The sequence below is a fragment of the Acyrthosiphon pisum genome, chromosome A3 (assembly GCF_005508785.2).
Source record: "Acyrthosiphon pisum isolate AL4f chromosome A3, pea_aphid_22Mar2018_4r6ur, whole genome shotgun sequence".
Classification (NCBI taxonomy): Eukaryota; Metazoa; Arthropoda; class Insecta; order Hemiptera; family Aphididae; genus Acyrthosiphon; species Acyrthosiphon pisum.
Genome location: NC_042496.1, coordinates 86,654 through 105,058, shown reverse-complemented (window position 1 = coordinate 105,058; position 18,405 = coordinate 86,654). Strand labels below are relative to the sequence as shown.

The 18,405-nt window shown below is 30.6% G+C and overlaps 1 protein-coding gene across 1 annotated transcript in view; it reads right to left on the bottom strand.

The window, feature by feature from the left end:
- LOC100167244 (semaphorin-2A) overlaps positions 1 to 17,210 on the bottom strand; it is a 401,079-nt gene extending 383,869 nt beyond the window's left edge. The window contains exon 1 of the mRNA XM_029491091.1: positions 16,609 to 17,210. The gene's annotated coding sequence lies outside the window, so the exon portion shown is untranslated. The remainder of the gene's footprint in view (positions 1 to 16,608) is intronic.
- Between the last annotated feature and the right edge of the window lie 1,195 nt (positions 17,211 to 18,405).

Below are 18,405 nucleotides of genomic sequence, written 5' to 3'. Positions count from 1 at the left end.
TATCGGTCTTATCGGTCGGCTTGAGAGGCCGATTAGAATTGTTTTGACTCGAGACATTAGCACGAGCGGGAATTTTTATTTTTACCCGACGACCTTGAGTCGAGCATCGTCGACTTGAGATAGCGAGCAGCGGTAGGCAATTAGACCGATAAGCCGGTCAGCCGGTAACACGCACGTGACGGGCGGGCAGACGCCGCCCAAGTAAGCAATTAAATATGTTACCGATTTTCGATTTTTGTGACAACCACGGGTCCGATCAAAGAAAGGTAGACGTTATGTTTAAGGTTGAGACAATACGAATTTTTAGACACTTCAACGAAAAAATTCGGTGGTGATTGACTCGCACAGCTAGTACTATAAGCGGAACGACGAAGTAACGATGTTACGCTGACGGCGTACATGGCGTGACTCAGAGGTATACCTACCAGTATTATGTCGGAATTATTGGACCCCCCCCCCCCCAGAAAAAAATTGAAAATACACCACTGTCACCAATAAATATTAATGATAATAGTATATGGTAGATGTGGCCAAAAAAAGATAAGAAAACTGATTGTCTATTATACGGATAGGTATACCACCTATCCTGCTCGCCTGCTCGATTTGTATATGTATACACACAATATGTTGCCTACAATGACAATAATATGTATTACCATTATATTGACTTTTTCATTAGCCATTTAAAAATTAAAAATATTGTCAAAATCTATAACTGTATAATATAGACTATATTGAGACTACCTATATACCTATATATATTGAGTTTTGTGAGAAAGTGATAAAGTTATAAAAGGTATATGAATGTATATTATATTATATCAATTATTATTTTGTAGATCACTTACCGGCAAACCAAAAAGATATTTTTTTTCTATATTTTTAAAGTATTTCATTGAACTTTTCATTTGATTTAGACCAAAACATTCAACCGACACTCAACAGTTCAACAGTATTTCAAATAATTCTGAATACTTCTCAAATACTTTAACATGATATAATTTATTAAATTATATTATTTTAGAGCATCGAAAATTACAATATCATATTATATTTCCGGTGAATAGTTATGTATCCGATCGTTATAGTGGATTCTTTTTGGAGTTATACATTATAATACCTACTTGGTACGAGACCGAATAGATCGTCAACTGTCTGAGAGCAAATGCAATGCAAATATTTCAAACGCACTTAACCGCTATTTGCGGCCGAACTATATTCCCTACCTACCGCTACTCGTAAACAATACCTACACGTATTTTTAGCTTAATGAACTCTTACCTTTGATCGAGTTTTTGCGCGGAAAATTTTAAACAAATTCGTAAAAACTGGAAGTAAAAGCACACTACACGCATTTGACTGCGGGAAAAAAACCACTATACCACCTGAACCTACTCGTTAAGGAGAAAAAAAGCCACAGACGTGGCAACGAGTGTCTGCAGTCAACCGTCCGGAACAGCTGATATTTTGTTCACCATTGAGTGTTGTTTTTACAAATTTCCCGGGACCTCCTCGCAAGCCAGAGTCCACGAGGGCATTTCCACGTCATCCGCGCGAACAGAGTACCTATGCTGTATTTATATTATATCCACTGAATAAACGACGTTTTATTTTTCACGCTGCGTGTGGGTGTACGACTCGACGTTTTTTGCGACTTCCGATGCAAACGTTTATGTAGTATAATAGTCACTGCTCTTGTGTTAAAATATTATGTCAACAACTACAATAGCCACACCACGTCGTTGGTACCATAATAATAATTATTGTACCGACGAATTATTATTATAATTTATCAATAGGTACAGGTAATATTATTACTAGGTAAATAATGTAAAATAATATACCTCTACAGGAATGGCGCTACATTTTCGATATTAAAAATAACGTATAAAAAACGATTAATCAATATCATTAATATTGACTTTTGCACAGATTATATTGATTTTATTGATTTAATAATTTTAAATTTGTAATAAATGTTCAACATTAATATGACTGCATAGGTACCCGCTACGTTTATTATGAAATGTACAACTAGGGCTCACAAGTTCATACATTAAAAACTATTTGAATATACATAGGTATTATGCAATTATTATTGTTCGAAAAATGATTAAATATTATGTAGTTAAATATGTGAGTGTCGAAAACATTCAATCACATGCTATTAAAATCCATAGATATGAACAAAAAAAAACATTTATGAATATAAGGTATGTATTAATATACATTAATATTTAATATTAAATTTAAAGCATAATGTTACCTAATACTACATTTAATATTTTTGTTTTTTTAGTAGATAATGAGTAATGACCATGTGTATGAATAAATAATATTTGTTTTCCTTTTTTTATGTATAAACCATTACATATACGTGGCTTTACCCATATGTAATCTTTTTACTCTAAACATTTTATTTTTTTATAAACTTCTCATCAAGCAAAAAAATTCTACTATAGTTATCAAAATAATTCTATCAATATATGGCAGTTAAAACCAAACAAATGAATGGTCATGCCTGCAAATAAGACAAAATCATTAAGAAGTGCAAATTAAAATATGATATGATTATTGATTATCATATTGGTAGTATCCTGTATTTCCGTAATATTAATACAAATTGGTATGCCATCTATTAATTTAATATAAAATCCAACTTACCGAGATTGATAAACAAATAGGTACCTACAATAGATGTCACGAACGCGGGAAACGTAAAAACAATATGTCTTGTAAAATTAAACTAAACCTGAAATATTCTCATTCGGTCTAGACTCTAGACATCAAACGAAATGCTACTGGTGGTAGTTTAACCGAGTACTTTTTGTCTGGATAGTTTTTGAAAGGGGCTGGTCATAAGTGTTCGTTCTCTTTAGTCTTTATATATTATATACAAGAAGTACGTCTTAATAACTATAACGGTCTATATACCCTCTATATCTACAGGTGTGTAATATTGTAGAACAAAAAATGTGTGAAATATATGCTGAATATTACTTTATTATTAGTAAATTGATACGTAAACTAAAACTTGGGAATACTTGATAATGTTATAATATGCTGTTAACATATTGAAAAATTAATTTCGGCTGATATCGGCTTTTAATGTTTTATTAATATTATAAGCATGTTTATACTATATTGTGTACCTATAAGTGCCAAGTACGAATAAAATATAATAGTTATTGTCAATAATAGTTCAAAAAGAATAAATTAATTAACGAAATACAAACCGAATTCATATTATTTTCTTTTCTAAAAATGTAAACGGTTTACTTTACAATTATAATCATCACACTGAGGAGTATTAAAAGTATCAATTTTTACATAAATAATAAATATATTATCTTATGGCTGTGGGTCTATTTTGATATTTATAAGAAGCTATTTTTTCACGCTTGATCATGTAATCAGTTGCTATGGTCACCATTTCTAGTAGTCATTAGTATTACTATGACGAACACGTGTAAAATGTAATGTATACCTAATTATAATTATAATTATTTCTTTGCAATCAAGAGACATATGGGACATGATCCATTACGTCTTTCCACAAAATGAATGTTTTAATTACTTTTAAACGTATATAGAAGAGTATAATAATCGTCAGTGTCGTTTTACAGGAATGAAACGACCACCAAAAACCTTAATAATTTGCACAATGTGTATGTGTCGTATATACATACAGCCATTTTTAAATCGATGAACGCACAACGTGACGAAATTGAGAGGGCAAAATTTCGCGTGTCTATTGTTGTGTCATACGATTCGGTTAAAACGACGTCGGGGGAGAAATAAAAAACAATCTGATCACGTTAAATACGGGGGGGGGGGGGGCTGAACAGTTTCAATAAAAAAAAAAAATAAATTGTAAACGTTTCGGCCAAATTAGTGGAGGAAACAGGCGCGAGTCGAAGGACTGTACACTGATAATACTGTACCTACGTAAAATTACTAGAATAGTTATTGTGTATAAAATGTCGACGGAAAGTAAATTATACGCGCGGACGACCTCGACAACGATATTAACGACTGAACAGACAATATAATATTACCGATTTTCGTTTTCGTCGACCGTTCATCTCAGCTCGTTAAATCTAATATTATAATATATACGGTGTTCAGCATGTTGTACCTACATTTTACGTTACTATGTAAGACGTAAGTACATAATATTATACTATATTATTATTATTATTATTATTATTATTATTATTATTATTATTATTATTATTATTATTATACGGACTACGGATGGGGAGACTTTCCGTGACCACCGATTTCGTGGTGTAATGTTTGCGGGCCGATTTGTACGATGTGCCTAAACTATAGAAACACTGTCGGGATAATGGAAAATATATTATTCCGGTAAACGGATTCAAAAAGCGTTTTCCCGACGTGAATATGTTTCATTTTACCGGAACCACGTATAGGTACGCACAACGCGACGTTTCGACTTCCGGATCGCCTAGTACACGGCCAACACGGGGAAATCGACGTTATACGTGTCGTTACCTACATTATTTATGTACGAGTATAACACATATATAATATATAGTTGAACGATCCGCTGGTATTACCGCGAAATGATGCGTTTCGCCTACCATAGTCGCCGAAATAATACTCTGGTGGTAACCGGTACTATAATAACAACGACGTGTGGTATATATGTTATGTTATAAACGGCGTGTACCTATCTGGTCGTATACGATAACGCATGTGTTATAATGTATACGGTTATTACGGTCCGTGATCACCACACTAATAAAGTAATTATCTGCGTGACGGGCGGGGCGACGTAGGCGGCGGTGGGGGCGAGCATAAAAAACGTCGTACCGGCGAGGTCCTCCGCCGCCGCCGAGTCGTCCACAAAAGAATGTCGAAAAACTGGTTTGGGTACCCGCAGACGGTTTCGACGACCGGCAGCGCACCAGACCGCGGTCCGCTCCGCCTTTTTTATACTCGCACCACACACACACACACACTCGAACTCGAACACACACTCGCGCGGGTCTCACTCGTGTAGGTACTTCCATGCTAGAAATCCAATTAGAGACCGAGGCTCCCATTGTTGCGGGCCAGATGAATTATTATTATCATTATTATGATGTTACTATTATTACTATTTATTATTATTATATGGACAGCGCTACGGGAATCGGTCCGACGGCGCTCGCGGGTGTGAACACTGCCTATGTGATATTATTATTATTATTATTACTGTGGCCGATGATTACGTTGATGTCTTCATCGCGTCTCTCGGTCGGCCCGGTCGGATATACAGTCATCGTTTCCTTCGGCGGTGCGCGTCGCCTATACATGTATAATGTATATCATGATATTATAGGTTTCTTTTTCGACATTAACCGATATTATACTATTATTTTCACTGCCACTATTCACCACTTTAATAGATATACCTGTTCTCTCGTGTAATATGATACATATTTTTTTATTACTATTGTGGCAGTATCGTGTAGTATACACGCAACAACGTTTCCGATCATCATAATATACAATTTTTATTATTACAGCTATTATTATTATTATTTTTATTATTATTGTCTAGTGAGTTGTATGGGTACACGCAGCTTACGAATCGAACGAATTCGTGATATTTCATACACGTACTTAGGTCGTTTATCATCTGAGAAATAATATCGCAGTGTTTTTTTCTTCTTCTTTCCGATCGAAAATGTATTCGCAAACATACGTTTATTTCATATTCTCGTATAGGTCCCTACACCACCTAATACTTCACTATAATATGTGTTAAAATATTTTATAGCGAGCTTCTTTTCATTTTTTATGCATTCGTCTCGTCACGTATATAGTCGTGTATTCACTTTTAGCAGTCTGTCTTTTACTCAATTTTTTTTATTTCACGAGTCTACGTCATAATTAAGTTGTCGATGAATTGTTGATCACTATACCACCACTTGAATAAAATTACCCGATCAGTTTTTTATGAAGGTCTTTATTTAAATTAACACAGTAGGTAGGTATAGTCTTATAGGTAGACTAAATATTTGTTCGATCATGTCCACCTCCACATGAAAAATGGGCGATAATCATACACTTGAACATAGTGGTAACCAACAATTTCCAACACCTTGAAACAGTATTTTTATACCTTTAAGCCATAATTATATAGGTATAAGTACTACGAAGTTTTCACAATTTTATGGGATTTTAATCACTTTCTTATTTTTTTTGTTTCATACATTTTAAATAATATTATTAGGTACAATAATATTCTCAGCATTGTTTCATTTTACGACGATTGAAGTAAAGTTTGAAAAGTTTTGTTGAAACCGCATTAAAGCGAGATTGAATTAAAATCTTTGTAATTTGGTTTTAATTGTATTTTTTTTAAGTTTCGCCTTTTCGTATTATGCACCATACTAATGCATTATCATGTATTTTATTACACGGGTGACTTACCTTTTTCGACTTTTAGGAAAATTAATGTTTAAGAATTTACCACTCTGGAAAACACACGTATTCATTTTTATAAACTAAATATTGTATAAAAATAAAATCATTTAAAATATAAGCCGGGAAAAAGGTAGAAAATTTAAATATAGTTTTGTATGAAAGCAGTGTAAACACGTTATATATGTATATTATACATTATATTATTTTCCTTGGGTTTTCTCTCGAGTTTATTAGACACTTAAATACTAAATCTGTTTTATTGATACACCAACTAAAATGATTGCGGATGATGTTCCGTATGCATAAAACTAACGTGCCTACATCATAATATAGTCATATAGATTATAGCTGAAAAAAATGCATATTTTTTGTCTTGATTCTGCGTGCTTGTAGGTAGTTGTAACTATATGCATGAATCAACTTACTGTTTTATGTAATTCAATTGTTATAATATTTTGAGTTTTGACTGTCTATCTCTTTTGAAAACAGTTTATTTGAAACACATTATAACTATACTGCAGCTGTATATTATTACGCTGTAATAAATTGTTATCACGATAATATACGGTGTGCATATTTTGTTTTGTGCCGTTTTTAAAAGTTAATTAAAAAGGGTAAGCACCTCTTATCCCTTGTATTATAATATAATATAACATCTAACATCAAAGACGAGTATTCACTATAAGATACGATGCGCATAAAGACGAACAAACACGAATACCATATTATTTATCTATACCACATAATTATTTTACTTTTAGAGATTTTAGTTGTGCAGTTACTCCATCAATCGCATATAAATTAATTTAAGAGATAGTAAACACTAATTGTAATTTTTGTACAAACACAAAATTTAAATCTATAAAACATAAAATCTGTTGGTTTTATCAGAGCAAAATATAATGAAAATAAAAGTTTTTACAAGTAGGTACTTACATTTGAGAATGAATACAGTCGGTCTTTGTATTGTTTCTACGTCTTATAAACTATACCTACAGCATTTTACATAACTGTATATAATGTGGTAAGGTATGTTTTACGCACACGTATAGGTATTTAACTGCACATTAAATATAATCTGTGAATAATATTTTTTGTATTAAATTCTTAAAACTCTGTTAGATGTACTTCATCGCATACAACTACCTACCCATTATATATTATTATATAATTCCCCTGTAACATGAAGTGTTTGTTGTATTTTTCGTTCATTTTTTTCGTACATATATTGTATGTATAATTTTAAATATTAACCAATTTAAGCATCAACACCTATAAAATAAATCCACTAACTCAATCCACCTTAATTGATGGAATTTGCATCTAGAACTGATTATATTCTGCAAAATATAGTTTTATTGCACTTCTATATAAAACCATATGTTAAAACCATATATTAACTATTGCTACGGGTTTTTCCTCACAGATATATTAATTTAGGTGATCAAATATTTTGCAATAATTGATATATAAAAAAAATTTACTGTCATATTATCACGTATGGTTTGTGACCAAACATTATTAACACCTAAGTCAAAATTGTTTAAGAAAACTACAAAGAACTCAAGCCATTATTTCTTTAATAATAATAATAATATTACGTAGTATTGAACTAAAATGTTCAAGGTTCGTGTATTAAACAAAACTTTAAACATGCAAGCGTACAGTCATCAAAAGAGGTCGCGTACAGTAATTTCTTTAAATTCAATAAACTTAAAGATAGTCTTATTGAAAAGCTCTCAGTATACTTACATTAGCAATAACAGGTACATGTGTTGTGTGTACCAATATGTAAGTAAAGCATACAAATGAAACGTCGTGCAGTGTCTTCGAGAATTTGAAAAGTTATCGTGATTTTGTTGAATCTTTAGGTAAATAAATTAAATACTTTTTATTCGGATTATTAACTAAACGTTTCCAAAATGGGTACATATTATTTTATGTGAGTTAAAATAATCATCGTGACATAATAATATTTTGTAAACACTTATAGTATTCCGAAATATTATGTTTTAATGATACGTGTATTGTGTAACTGATCACGCTTTAGAGTAACCAGCTTTAAAAAATCAGTAGATAATAGATATATCATATATCTAAATGTTTCTATGGCTTTCATATCTCGAATATTTGCCGAATTTTTATGAGGACAGTAATAATTATTAGTATGCACTTTGTAGTTTGGTTTTATATTTTAAACGTTTATTTATAAGTGAATTATTAAAAAATAAATACATAATATATTATTAAAAACAAAGATCCACATTATAGTATTATACACAACAATCGTTTTTATATGTCATCGTGCATGTTAAAATTTAATATTAACATTATATTTTATGCTAATTGTTTAGTAAACAATTGTTGTCAAACGAGGAATAACGGTGATTATAATATTATATACCTAATATGATTTATCATCATTAATAATTCATCCAATAGCGTTCAATTTATTTTGAATACATGCAAAACAAAAGTAATTAATGGACTGAAATAAAATATTTACTAATAGATTTGAATTTTAATATTACAAAAAATATAAACACAACGAAAAAAGTTGCAATCCTAAAAAACAATATTTTAATACTACCTATACATATACTAAATAATGCAGGATGTATCTACTTAATAATGTTAACAGAGCAAATTTAATATTTCATATTAAATAATTTAGTATTTTATACAGAATCCATTAATATAACAAAATATTAACTCAAATTATTCAATTTGCATAAAATAAATAAAGTATTTCCTGATTATTAATAAATACAATATTATGTACAACTTCGTTAAACTTTCATTCGATAACATGTATTAATTTTTTGTTATTAATAATTCAACTTTTAAACTATGGTCTCAGTAAATGCGTTACAATTTTGTTTCAGTTCACAAATTAATAAACATGAATTTCTCACAAAGAAGTGTATACCAGTATTATTAATTGGCGGTTTCTGCATAAATCCTAAATAGTACCCATAAATTCTTAAGTTGAATTTCCATCTAAAAATATTGTCATAGTATTTGCACAATATGGCGATGATTCTTTTGGATTTTTTAGTCTGCTAACTTTAATGTTTGTCTCCTTGCTCGAATCGTACTGGATTTTTACCTATAACTTTTTGGGTACCTACCTATTTTCTATGCGTTATTGATTGTACAATAAATAGTATTTCCATAATGTTGTTTACATTTATAAATAAATATTCGTCAAATACTGTTAACCCATAATTCTGCTGTATTCATAATCGGTGCAACAATATGTTGATACGAACGAGGGCACATAAATAATACATTTTTGATTTAAATTCTTTTCTGAAAAATAAAAAATGGGTAGTCAACAAAATATAATTTCGTTTAATATTAAATAACATGAAATGCAAACATATTATTTGACGATTTCTCTGTTGACATACTATACGGTACCTACACTTGAAAATATGCCAAAGTGGTCACGATCATTTTGTATTTGATCTAAAAATCTAAACGTAGCTAGATACATAAAATCAGACAGCTAAAATAAAAAATAAATAAATATTTAGGTACGATTATACAATTATTAGTTATTACTTTCATAATAAAATCTATGTTAGCGAAACAAATTATATTATAATTTACAGTTATATATGGCTGTGAATTAAATGCCCTACAAAACCTTAAAAATCCTTTTCGCACACACAAAAATGCAGTTAAAAATGCACTTGAATTCCCAATAATCTTCCTTAAATATAACATTTACTTATTTAGGAAGGTACTTACATATTATAAAAATTCAATAATTATAAAGTTGGTGTGAAGAATAAATTAATTCATAAAATAGGGAAACACCTATGTATAAAACAATTTGATTGACCAAAATTATTACTAAAAATACCAAAAAAATTAACTAAAATTCATATTACATAATACCATCTTTATGCCAAAACACCATGTCTTACAATAAGTTTAAAAAAAATAAGTTAAAGATATAAATTCACAGCTCTCATTATTATATTAGTATAATTTGGAACATAATTATATCCATATTATTTATTTATACGAAATGATCAGGGATGTATAATAATAATAATAAGCTGAACCCGTGCACTTCGTTGCCCGTTAAATGTACCAACTCTATATTACTCAAACTTTGTTCAATTCGTTATTTAATATTCGGTGTATGGTGTTTAAAATTAATTTTAACTTTTCCGATGCCTGGAATAAAAATTCTGATTCGCAGCAGTATATTATCAGGTAGGCAATCTACCTGCGGTAGATCGCGGACCTCTAGTTTGTACGTAAGTGCATGATTTAACTCTAAAGTATCAAAGTTATATCAAGTTTGTCGTATTCTACCTATGGTGGATTAATATAATCAATTAATACAAAATCCTAACCTAACCTGTTGCGTCACTGTTGTATTTTTGACATCCAGAGTTCCTACTTTTCCGGTTTATTTTCCTAAAATGTTGTTTCATAATAACCATCTCCGTAATATACTCTATCGATTAAAAAGAAGATCGAATAAGTAGTTCCAGAGTTGACCCTGTACAAAGATTTTCATTTCACATTTATATAGTTAGAAGATATATAAAATAAATAGACAAAAAAAAATAATACAAATCAACAAAGGCGCCCGTAAGGCCGTAACCAATAGCAAGCAATACACAATACTCTATTATAATTTTAATCCGCAGCTTAAATTGTGGTTTTTGGCCATGTCGCCAGGTGTGCATTTAAGAGGCCATAACTCCGGAACCACTAATTACACAGCGTACAAACTTCACAGAAACCATATACATATCAATCTTAATATGCGCTGAAATTTTTATCGAAATCGGTTCGGTGAATCTTGAGTTATAAAATGTATTCAAAATGTACACTCATTTTTATATATATAGATAATAAGATATAATAAGTGTCTAATTACCATTTCTCCGTACTCATACCTATAATCTTACAATTTGCTTATTCATAAAATAATAAAATATTTAAAATAGTTAATGATTTTATGGAGTGTTACAACGAGACATGTTTTAATACTAGGTACCTATATGATTGGCATTTTTAGGACATTCAATTTCCCTCGTAGACATTATGAAGGTGAGGATAGGTTATTTTTAGGATCCGCTATATCCGTAATGCGTGACTTGATAAGTTTTGCCAAAAAAAGAAGTATCTATGTAGTTCGAAGAAAGATATACCGTATGATAAATGTTAATCTTTTGACCTGAAACGTACATGTTGTAGCTACTTAGTGAAATATATCTTTTCATGAAAAGTTATCCATTTTAAGAAATGGAAAAAACGTCTTTTTCATACTTCGTGAAATACAGAAATATTTTCCAAAACAGTCACTTTTTCACAATGAGGTCATTAATTTTGTGCAATAAAACATTTACCACAGAAATTAAATCTTATTATTAAATTTATTACAGCCAAGATTTTTACATAATATAAATATTTCAATTACAATAATATTAAAAACATTTTATACAAAAAATACCTTATGAAAAAAAAGTACATGGGCATAGTTCAAAAAAAAAATAAATTATGTAGATAAACAGCTAAGTACTTCATAATTAGCACGTTGATAGCAATTATTAATTTGTTAAGATCCTTCTTATGTAAAGATATTAGATTTATGTTTTTTATGTCATAAGGTTTTGGGAAATATTTTTCCTAAAACGTTATAAGAACGATACTGAGTATTAACCGAAAATATTACATTTATAAACATAACAATATTAAATTTATAAAAATAATACTATAAAAAAAAATATGTAGGTACCAATATAAAATAAAAAAAAAAGGTGGGTAAGTGGATTTCGCTCTGCTGTACAGTAGGTTACAAGTGGGTCACTGTATAATGGATGGTATTAAATTTGAATTCAATGATATAATATCATTGTATAAGAAAAACGATTCTGAGCGGAGACGGTATGTTAGTCTAGGTATAAGACATAATATTATATTAGGTACCTATAATAAATTCCAAATTAATCATATCATAATATTTATTAGGTACTTATAACGCGTTATACATCAACAAAAAACCGTGGTACTATCATAGATATATAATAGTATACTTTAGAAGTTTCAAGTACCCACGAATAATATTATACAATCACAATAAAATAACTAAAATAGTTATCCTAGGTTTTTAATATGTAATTTCGTCCAAATTTGTACTTAAAATGACTATAAAAATAAACTGCGTAAAATGTGTTTTTTAGAATTTTTTGGGTAACAGTATTAAATATTTACGTGGAATCTTGTTTTAAATTTTCAATCCTTAGATATAAAAGTTGAACATTTTATACATTTTTAACTACAAAATAATTATTCAATTTTAAATTTGGTAAATTTTGTCAAGATTTTAACTTCAAATACTTATAAAAAAAAATTGTGCCTATGTATTTGTAATATTTTTCAACTGCTATTGTAACAATGTATCAGGAGCCTTGCATTAAATTTTCACGCATTTTTACCAAACAAATAAAATTTTATTGATATTTATAGAAAAAAAAATTAAAAAAATTGAAAAATGACAGTGTCCGTAAGCAGCTCAAAAAGAGTCAAGTTATTTTCATATTTTTATCGTGTATTGAAAATTCTAATATAAACATTCAGTGAAATTTTCATGTATCTACAGTCATTCGTTTTTTAATTACAATAAAATAAGAAAATCTTTACGTAAGAAATCGAGTGAATATCAAATGTTGTAAAAATATGAATTTCAAACGCTCATAAAAATTTAATTTGAGTTTCTTATAGACATTTTTTTTTTGATAAAGGTAAATTAACCTATAAGGAATCTTGTATTACATTTTCATATCTTAGATTTAAAAAGAAAAATTTTTATGAATTTCTAACTCGAAATAATTTGCAAATTTTCGTGATTTTTCCATGTTTTGTCATTTTTTGAACTTTAAATGCTTATAAAAAAAAACTGTGACTAACGATTTTTAATATTTTTCATCTGCCTTTGAAACAATATACTAGGAGCCTTCTATTAAATTTTCAAGCTTTTTTATCCAACAAATAAAATTTTATTGATATTTTTAGAAAAAAAACTAAAAAAAAATGAAAACTGACAATGTCCGTAAAGAGCTCAAAATAAGTCAAAATATTTTGAAAATTTTATCGTGTATAGAAAATGGAAATGTAAACATTCAGTCAAAATTTCATGCATCCACGGTCATTTTTTTTAAAGTTACACCAAAAACCAAAATCGATTTTCTCGAAAACAGATTTTGCGTAAAAATTCCCGTTTTTCCTTAATTTTTCTTTTGTTTTTCCCGGCGCTTTTGAAAACTACTGGGAAATTTAAATTTTGACCTCCCCAATGCACCAACGATATTCACTTTCTGATCGAACAAGATACTGAAGTTGAAAATCGTAGCATTATTTCGACTACTTATCGTGTACACAGACACAAAAAAAATAAAAAAATAAAAAAATAAATAAAAAAATAAAAAAATAAAAAAAAAAAAAAAAAATAAAAAAACACACATCATTGTAAAATCAATACATTCATCGTTCCACTCAGAATCTAAAATTCAAATAGGTATGCACTTTTTCTGAAATATGAAGAAATATTAGGTACGTCAAGACAAACTTTGTATATAATTTCTATCTTTACAACACAATATGTTATAGGTACATATCTTATTTAGAATAATTAAAATGTACAACCACCAAAAAACAACATTGAAATTCAAGAATTCGTAGAACCTAAAGCCTATCTAGTAATAATAATAATAATAATAATAATAATTATAATTGTATGTGGTAAACTGGTAAATATTTTATTTCAAAAAGTGAATAACAACATTGTGAAAAAAATTACCCGATGTCAAATTAGAATGACCATTTCAAAAAAGTCGTTTCCACTTTTTGAAATTGACAACTTTTCATGAAAAGATAGATTTCACAAAGTGGCTACTAAATGTATGCGTTTAACTGATAATTTTATCCAGCTAAATAAATTCACTCCATTTTGAGTGACTAATTATTTTTGTTATTGCAAAAGAAAATAATGCGTTATATGTTTTGTTACTGTGTATATAAACGCACAAATAAAATATATTTAGTAAAAACAGAAAATATCGTTTATAAGTAGGTATTAGTAATAATTCATAACTAACGACCTATCTTACGGATTATGTTATAATATATAATGTATTACTTATTTTTACCTGCTAATTTGTATAAATTTTAAAATACTGTAATGTTAACTATGAAATATATTATATGTATTTAGTGACTATCTTGTTACAATGCATATGAGGTTGTTTAAATTTGTAATGATTAAAATAATGAACATACAAATCTTAAATATTTTTCATATATGATCAAGATGAAATAATAATAATAATAATAATATAATGGTATAGTGAACGCATTGTATTATTTGCGTCATTGCATTACTTCTTACAATCTATATATAGATGAACAATAACTCTTAAATTTATCATCATCAAGTATATTATTATTATTATTATTATACACTTAAAAATGATACTTCGGAAATTATTACCGACTTTCAATAGTTATGTGAAAATGCATTCAGTTGCCATCGTTTTGAACAATGATGTATCATCGGAAAAGGACTCGGAACGTTAGAGGTAGGTACTTCTAGAATATACGGTTGGCTTAATTTTTATGCTCCACAAGTAATGACATAACCATGATTTTCCTATTATTATTATTATTATTATATTTTTTCTTTAACTCAAGAAATCATATCTTGCAATATATTTTTACTAATTTAATCATATTTTGGATTACTCATATCAAAATTTCAAAGACCCGCAATATCAGGATCGAGCTCGGAACCAAGGGTAACACGCGAATACACCCGATAAACTATTTTAACTATTTTTAACTGTCTATCTCTGAACAGAAAAGCAATCTTGTATAATAAAAATATTACAAAAAAAAACGTTTAAAAATTGAACTCATTGTCTTGTGAATATAAAGATGTAAGGCTATTTTTAAACTATTAAAAAAGTCGTTTGGATACAATATTTATCTTTTAAATCTTCCACTGAAGTTAATTTAAATTCACTTTTTATGTAAGTATGTATGATCTTATTCACGTTTGTAAAGTGTAATATTAACCATTTAAATGAGAGCTTCTTATTTAAATAATTCAATTGTTCTCTCGGTTCAGAGTACAATTCTATCAATTAAAGAGTATGAATATTAATACTAGTTACTAATTTATAAATTAATATGTACCTAATATGTACTAATATAGTAATATGATACTATATATGATATCCATTTCATTTTTGAGTACCTACCTATATAATATAAACACGAAAATATTTTGACAACATCTTGATGATTTAATATTTATATTTAATCCAGTCGTTCAAAAGGTTTTGAAACAAAGAAAAAATATTTCGTTTACAAGTTGTTTGCTCTTGTGAGGACCTCATAAGATAAAATCTATTTATCATAAGGTCCACGGGCGGAGAAATGAGAATACACGTGGACGGGAAATTTCGTTTAGGTTGGGTTTCGTCTTTTTTTTTGTAAGCCCCATCGATACGAACCCTTTTGATAATCCTTTCCAACAAGTTTATAGGTGGTTCTTTTATTCGGCGGACTTTGCGCAAAAATAACGGGTTTGGAACCCAAAATCGAGTGAATTGAAAAGTTAAAGAAATTATTTTTTGATAACGTGCGCGGGTATAACCCGCAGTTTGCATTCGGATTCCACGTAACTCGCTTCCCATCTACGTATACCTACAATAATATTGAATACCTAATGAAATTAGGTGACTGACTATTATATTTTATAAGTCATACGTGTGTATATTTACTCTATTATTATTAGATGCAAATGATTAACAATGTATATAATATACAGACGTGAGTAGAGAAATGTCCGGGGTAGAGCAATACCTAAAAAAAAACTGATTACGTTTGTCAACGCACATGTGACTGCTGTTGGATATCTACCATAATAAGTGATTCTCGTGTCATCGTGGACCAAAGTCGACGGGTGTGAAATAGATGGACACGTTATATTTAGGTAGGTACACTATAATATATCAACGTATATGTACGACTCATAAAAATAATAATATTACTACTACAATATGATATGTGATATGTCGATTATAACATATTCTACCGAAATCGGACTTTCGCAGATTCGGCGTGAATGTTACTCACCTCTGGTTTTACAGTCACGTATTATAAGTATATATGTGAGACGACGCCAGCCACCGAATTATATTATAACATCAGACGGTTTGTGTGTGTAAGCGCACGTGAGAACCGAACTTTTTTTTCTCTTGGGTTTTTAATTGTCCTCTCAGGTTTTGCGTCCACACGCCTAGACGTCGAAACGTCACACGCGACCGATCGCAAGTTGAGTCAGGTTTTTATTTAAACAGACAGTGTGCACGAGTGTTATTAGGCGACAAACACGGATAATATTACCCACTGCTGCGATTACGAGTGCCTGGCGCGATCGACGACGGACGACGTGTACCCGGTATATACCTTGGTATAGGACCTGGTATTGTTAGTGTCGGAGACGAAAAAACCGCGAAAACGCGCAAACGCGCCCAACACGCACACGTTCGACGACGGTCGGACGGGACTAGAAGAGTGAGAGATGGATAAAAAAAAACCGAAACGAATGACAATGTCGTAAGCGGAAAATTGTCGAAAAACGCGAACGAACGGCGGTAACGGGCGGACAGACGAGGACGACCGACCGGCGGGAACGACCGTGTGATGCACGCGGCGGCGACGGGCAAGCTAAGTCGTCGTCTCGTCGTCGGAGTCGGAGTCACAGTCGCAGTCGACGGCGGCGCGCGTTTACAGTTTGTAGACGCGTTGGCCGGGCAACCGCACAGCGCGCGCCACACACTCTCACTCATACACACGCACACGCACACACACACACGCATACATGCAGCACTTACGCATAGACACATGCACACAAATACACAAATCCTACACACACACTTGCATGCACGACGTAGGATATTATGATCTGCCGCCGGTGCACGTACACAAAGGACGACCACAACGTGCGTCCGTCATAATGCGCTCGTGCACACATACACCACGACATATTATTATGTCACAGTTTCATGCTAAACGCCGAACGTAATGAATCATAACGACATGGACAGGTGATATTATATTATTATTATTATAAGCCCTACCGATCCCAGAGGCTATTTTTAAATCTAGCGGTACAAAAAATTCTCCTATTCCCCCCGAACGCTCCCGCGTAAATAAACTTGCGCCATCGTATATTATTGTATGCAAGTCTCCGTAGTGCAAGTCTTACAGTCTGCTTTATAGTCGGTTCTATTTTTTTTGCTGACATAATATTGGTAGTATAGACGCATGCAATTTTCTCCCGAAACGAGTTAAATATTACGTGTTGTATAAGCAAGTACTCATGATAGTATGGGTGGCCAAGGGGTCTTACCGCTCGAAAATCCTTAGAAGAACGTTGACGTGAATTAAGATGGCTAGTGGAGTCACCAAAAACCGGCTTATACGGCATAAGCGCCAAAGGTGTGAAAATTACATATAATTTGCGCCAACGATATAAAACTATTCCAACTGCATATTATGATATTAATTATTAGCTCTAAAGATATACAAAAATAAATATAAATCATACCAATATTAATATTTCATGTAATACTAGCTGATCCCGTCAATCAATAATTATTATTATAATTCTTCAAACCCCATGGCAACCATCTATAAACAAAAATTTCCATCGGAAATTTTAAAATTCCTGTTTGAGCACCTCCCCGGGTTGGTCCTCTCCCTTTTTAAATTAGCCTATCTTCTGCCCAGAGGTCTAATCTATCTATATATATATATAAAAATATCTGATACCGTTCACTTCATTGCCCATTAAAATTGCCAACTCTAAATGAATAATATGTTTTACATATCACCATGGCAACCATTTATATATAAAACATTCCATCG